The sequence below is a fragment of the Echinops telfairi genome, unplaced genomic scaffold (assembly GCF_000313985.2).
Source record: "Echinops telfairi isolate 266 unplaced genomic scaffold, ASM31398v2 ScPeMD7_42;HRSCAF=159, whole genome shotgun sequence".
Lineage (NCBI taxonomy): Eukaryota > Metazoa > Chordata > Mammalia > Afrosoricida > Tenrecidae > Echinops > Echinops telfairi.
Window position 1 is genome coordinate 1,293,439 of NW_022103940.1, and position 6,734 is coordinate 1,300,172.

A 6,734-nucleotide genomic window follows, 5' to 3' on the forward strand; every position below is an offset into this window, starting at 1 on the left:
CCTTTAGTCACCATTACACTCGTATTACCCAATTTATTAAACTAAAAAGGGAAAACACAGTAAAGCATTATGGATGTTACAATTATCATTTATTATTCATTATATTATTTATGGCATCAAGCGTGTACAGTATGAGCCAATCAGTAGCCATAATGACAGAGCATGCGCTGTTACGCAAAAACCGCGATAGAGTGAAGCCGCGGAAGTCGAAGCGCGAAGTGATGAGGGTTCACTGTATTCAGGGAAGATCTATCACCAATTCTACAATGATTATTACAGAATATAGACAGGGACAGTAAATTCCCAATCTTATTCTATGAAGCTAGCATAACTCTGATTCCAAAACCAAGCAAAGACACCGCTAAGATAGAAAACTACATCCCTTATGAACATAAATGCAAAATAAAACAAAATATATATTTATTCTCACAAAATTTTAGCTAATAGAATCCAACAACGTGTCAAAATAATAATTCATCATGACCAACTGAGAGTCATATCAAGAATTCAAGGTTTTGGTTCAACATTCAAATGCAATTAATGTAATCCATCACATACACAACACAAAGAACAAGAACCACATGATTATATCAATAGATGTAGAAAAAGCACTTAACGATATGCAACAACTGTTTCTATTAAAAACACTTAACAAAATAGGAATAGAAGGGGGTTTTCTCAATGTAATAAAGACTACGTATGAAAATCAATGGCCAATGGCAGTCAATGGACAAAAACTTAAAACACTTCTCCTGAAAATGGAAACTATAAAAGGATGCTTCTTATTATCACTCTTATCCAACATTGTGCTAGAAGTCTTAGCCAGGAACATTAGACAACAAAAACCAATCAAGGGAATACAATTGGGTGCATAAGTGAAGCTCACGCTATTTGAAGACAAGATAATTTTATATATAGAAGACCAACGAAACAAACAAAAAATGTCCCTCATCATCAAGTGAATGCTGACTTCTGAGTGACCCCCTGAGTTTGTGAAATTGTGTTTCTGAGATTGTGACTGTTTACAAAAGTTGAAAGCCCAGTATTTCTCCTGTGGAGCTGCTGCTGGTTTCTAACTGCCCACCATGCGGATGGCAGCCCAATGCATAACCACAATCCTACTAGGTCTCCACAAAAATACTCTTGGAAACAATTGAGGAAGCTGGTAAAGTATCAAGATACAAGCTTAGCAAACTGAAATCATTCAGATTCCTTTATATACTAGGAAAGAGAACTCTGAAAAAGACATTAAGCACACAATACCAACTACAGTAGCCACACAAAAGATGAAATACCTAGGACTAAACCTAACCAAAGAAAGCAAAGACCACTTCCTGTAGCAGCGTGAGGTGGTGATTTGCAAAAATGGTTCGCTATTCACTTGACCCAGAAAAACCCCACAAAATCATGCAAATCAAGAGGGTCAAATCTTCAAGTCCATGTTAAGACCACCTGTGAAACTGCCCAGGCTATCAAGAGTATACTTATCTGGAAAGCCACCAACTATTTGACAGATGTCACTTTGCAGCAGCAGTGCATGCACTTCTGAAGTTTCAGTAGTAGAGTTGGTAGGTGTATCCAGGTGTTTTAGTCTGGGTACTTTAGAGAAACAAATCCGGAGAAACTCATGTATAAGAGAGAGTTTTATATATAGGTTAAGTGCACATCAAGAAAACATCCCAACCCAGTGCTGCCCAGCCAAGTCCAACATTAACCCATTAACCCATATTCCCAACACAAGTCCACAAAGTCCTCCTCCATCTCACAAAACAGACACAACGATGCCAACTGCAGGAGGAAAGCTGAGTCAATGAACGTGTAAGCATCTCAGCACTGGCAGGGGTCTCCACATGGGTGCTCCAGCACCGAGGGCTGCATTGGGGTAGGTCCATGTGGCTTCTCCTTGGGGATGTCTTGCAGGAAGTCAGCCTTGCAAGCTGAAGATGGGAACTGCTAAGGCAAGCCGCACCCTGGTCTTACCACCACAAAACAAGAGACCCAAGAACTCGAAAGACGAGGCTCGCCAAGGCATTTATCCCTCCGCCCTTCAATTATTCCTACATGTGTTTATTGGCCAGGTTGGCACAATAAACTAACTCAATCCACCCCTTGCCAACCTGGCACCTGTACATAATTCTTTAGCTTCACAATTGCAATTAACACCTACACCTTAACCCTATAATCCTGTGAATTTTCCCCCACCTATGAAAGTTTGTAAGCCAATCACGGTATCCAATTTACCAGGCAAAACAGTACAGCTGGACACAGAGCCAGGGACTCAATAAAGTGCTGAGTTTTTTTCTGTACATGTTTAAAAATTCAGGGATTAATGCTGAACTTAAGAGTTTAGATGTGGATTCTCTGATCATTAATGCTGAACTTAAGAGTTTAGATGTGGATTCTCTGATCATTGGGCACATCCAAGTGAACAAAGCCCCCAAGATGCACTGCCAGACTTACAGAGCTCATGGTCGAATCAAACCATGCGTGGGCTCCCACTGCAACATTGAAATGATCCTAACTGAAAAGGAACAAATTGTTCCCAAGCCAGAAGAGGAAGTTGCACAGAAGAAACAAAATATCCCAATTGAAGAAGCAAAAATATATGGTCTGAGCATAAATTGAGCTCAAAAATTTAAAAGAAAAAAAGAAAAGACCAACACAAAGGAAACTACAGAACATTATTACAAGAAACCAAAAAGACCTATGCAAGTGGAAGACTTACACCCCCTGTATTCATGTACTGGAGGACTTAATATTGTGAAAATGTCAAACTACCTAAAGTAATCTACAGAAACAATGCAATTCTGATCCAATTCTTAACTTCATGTTTTAGAGAAATGGAAAAACTAATTACCAATGTCATATGGAGTGGGGGGGAAGCCCAGAAAAAGCAAAAGATTTCTCAAAAAGAAGTACAAAGTAGGAGGCCTTATACTACTTGATCTCAAAACCTACAACACAGCCACAGTATTCTGGGCTGCCTGGTATTTGTACAATGATGATTGTGTAGACCAATGCAACAGGACGGAAATCCCAATAATGAAAGCTTACATCTGCGGGCAACTGATTTCAACTAAGAACCAAAGTACAATGAGTTGAAAAAGGACACCTCTTCAAAAAACAAAATAAAATATTACTGTTCACTGCATATAATACAGGGAATGTTGTTTTATGAATACATTTTAAAAAATAAACCATTTTATTGGGGGCTCATACAACTCTTATCACAATCCATACATACAGCCATTATGTCAAGCATATTTGTACATTTGTTGCCATCATCATTCTAAAAACATTTGCTTTCTACTTGAGCCCTTAATGTCAGCTCCTCATTTTTACCCTCCCTCTGCACTCCCCTCTCCCTCATGAACCCTTGATAATTTATAAATTATTATTTTGTCATATCTTGCCCTGTCCAAAGTCTCCCTTCACTCACTTTTCTGTTGTCCGTCCCTCAGGGAGGAGGTTATATGTTGATCCTTGTAATTAGTTCCCCCTTTCCGCCGCACCCTCCCTTTACCCTCCCAGTATCACTATTCTTACCACTGGTCCTGAAGGGATCATCCGCCCTGGATTCCCTGTGTTTCCAGTTCCTATCTGTACCAGTATACATCCTCTGGTCTAGCCAGATTTGTAAGGTAGAATTGGGATCATGATAGTGGAGGGAGGGGAGGAAGCATTTAGGAACTAGAAGAAAGTTGTATGTTTCACTGTTGCTACACTACACCCTGATTGCCTCATCTGCTCCCTGTGACCCTTCCGTAGGGGCATGTCCAATTGCCTACAGATGGGCTTTGGGTCTCCACTCTGCACTTCCCCTCATTCACAATGATATGATTTTTTGTTCTGATGATGCGTTACCTGATCCCTTCAACACCTCGTGATCACACAGGCTGTTGTGCTTCTTCCTTGTGGGATTTGTTGCTTCTGAGCTAGCTGGCCACTTGTTTACTTTCAAGCCTTTAAGATCCAGATGCTATATCTTTTGATAGCCGGGCACCATCAGCTCTCTTCACCACACTTCCTATGCATCCTTTGTCTTCAGTGATCATATCGGGGAGGTGAGCACACAATGATATGATTTTTTGTTCTTTGATGCCTGATAACTGATCCCTTTGGCACCTCGTGAGCACACAGGCTGGTGTGCTTCCTCCATGTGGGCTTTGTTGCTTCTGAGCTAGATGGCCACTTGTTTACCTCAGGAAGATAACTTCTAACTAGCTTGCTTCCAATTGTGCTTCAATTATTTACTATGTGTTGCAAGTATGTCCTAGGTCTGACATATTTTGGGGAGACAAACTGGGGAAAAGCCTTTTTGTATCCCATTGACACAAGCAAGAAAAAAATCTCTGACAACGTCAATCTTTTCTCCATATATCTTGGTGTTACCTAATGGTTTAGTTGTGAGGATATTTTTTCTTTACATTGAGTTGTAATCATAATGAAGACTACAATCCTTCATCTTCATCAGCAAGTGCTTCAAGTCCTCCTCACTTTCAGCAAGCAAACTTGTTTTGTTTGCATATTGCAGAATATTAATCAGTCTTCCTCCAATCCTAATGCCACATACTTCTTTATATTGTGATAGTTACATAATTTCATGTCAACTTGATAAATAATTATAGGGGTGGAGTCTAGCCTGTCAATCAGGTCACAGCCTTATGATGCCTCCTTGTGGACATGCCCTTCTTATGAGGATTCTGGGAACTTTCTCTCTTTCTCCCTGGAAGAGGGCCTCACCCTCTCTGACTTCATGTTCCTGTTGATAACCAATGCAGAGACTTGCAGAGGCCTTTGAGATCCACTCTCTCTGCTTTCACCTTTGTGTTGAAGAGCCAAACCCAGAAAGCTGGAGGAGCCATTTGGAGACCTGCCCCAGTGCTGAGATGCTTCCACTGGCATTGAATCCACAAGATTTTTCACCCAGTGGCATGTGATCTATCTGAATTCGGAATGATTGCATATGCTGTGTAAGTCTGAAGAAGAATTTGTGGACCAGTATTGGACATATGAGCTTATATTGGACTTTTGGACCTGATCTGGACTGGGCTGGGATGTTTTCTCAATATACAATTTCTCTTTGATATAGCACTCTCTCTTATACACATATGAGTGTCAGTGGATTTGTTTTTCTAGTCAACCTGATCTAACACAATATAATCCATCTTCTATGATCATTTGTTCAACATACAGAGTGAACAAGTATGGTGAGAGATTACAATGTTAATGCACACTTTTCTGGATTGTGAACCATGCAATAGTCAGTTTTCTATTCGTACAACTTCCCCTTGATCTATGTATGGGTTCTACATGAGCATAATGTAGTGTTTTAGAATTCCCATTTTTTCAAGGCTATCCATAGTTTGTTGTGATACACACAATCAAATGTGTTAGCATAATCAATAAAACACAAGTAAACCTCTTTCTGGTATTTTCTGCTTTTAGCCTAGCTCCATCTAATGTCACCAGTGATATCCTATGTTCCATTTCCTCATCCAAATCTGGCCTGAATTTCTGGAATTTCCCTGTAAATGTACCGATGCAACCACTGTTGAATGATCTTCAGTAAAATTTTACTTATATGGTACTAATGATATTGTTCTCTAATTGGAACATTCTCTTGGGTAACCTGTCGTTGTAATGGGTACAAATGCGCATACCTTCCAGTGAGTTGGCCAAGTAGCTGTCTGCCAAATTTTTTGGCATAGGGCATAATTGCTTCCAGTGCTTCATCAACTTGTTGAAATACATTTCAATTGGTATTCTGTCAATTCCTTGAGACTGTTTTTCACTAATGCCTTCAGTGCAGCTTGGACTTCTCCCTCCAGCACAATTGGTTCTTGATTACATGCTACCTCTTGAAATTATTGAATGATGACTTTGTTAATTCTTTTTGCTTCAGTGTATTTTTAAATTTTTAATTAAAATTATTTTTAATTAAAAAAATGATGCACCCTTCATCATTCTATATTTTGCTCATATATTTTTTCAACATTTGAACTTGAAGCTTGAATTTTCTACTGTTCTTTCTGTTTAAGGTATGCTGAGCATGTTCTTCCCTTTTAGTTTTATAATTCTAGGCTACTTAGGTGTATCCAAAAATTTCCCCAAAAGAGGGAAAAAAAGAATCCACAAACTTGGGGTGGGGGTGGGTTTGACAATGATATATTGAACTAAGCACTAATTTCTAAAATCTATAGAACACTTCAATAGTTCAATAAGAAAAAGGTGGATTAATCACTTAAAAAGTGGGAAGTGTGCATGAACAGATAGTTAAAGGAAAACATTTAGGGGCCAGCAACCATATGAAGAAATACTCGTGATTATTAGTCATTCAAGACATGCAACTCAAAAAATGATGAGATTTGTTTTAGGCTGGGTTAACTAGAGAAACAAATGCAGAGACACTCACATATGTGCAAGAAAGAACTTAATATCAAGGAGTAATTATATATCAAGTAAACAACACAGTTTTGTCTAGATCAACCCTTTAAGTCCAATACTAGAACATAAAACTCTCTTCAGACTCACAGAGCCACATGCAATGAAGCAGAATGTAGGAAGATCACAGGCCTGTGTGTGCAGAGTTGTGTGGATCCAATGGTGGTGGCCTCATCACAGGGTTCATTCAGATCTCAGCCTGGCTCATCAACAGGAATAGGAAGGCAGAGAGAGAGGGGCCAGCCTCCAGAGAGCCATTTATCTCGTCCATACCTCCAAAAGAGGTCATC

At 39.5% G+C, this 6,734-nt stretch overlaps 1 pseudogene; it reads left to right on the plus strand.

Annotated features, from left to right (window-relative positions):
• The first annotated feature begins 1,365 nt into the window (after positions 1-1,365).
• LOC101648496 lies at positions 1,366-2,625 on the plus strand (annotated as a pseudogene).
• Positions 2,626-6,734: the final 4,109 nt, after the last annotated feature.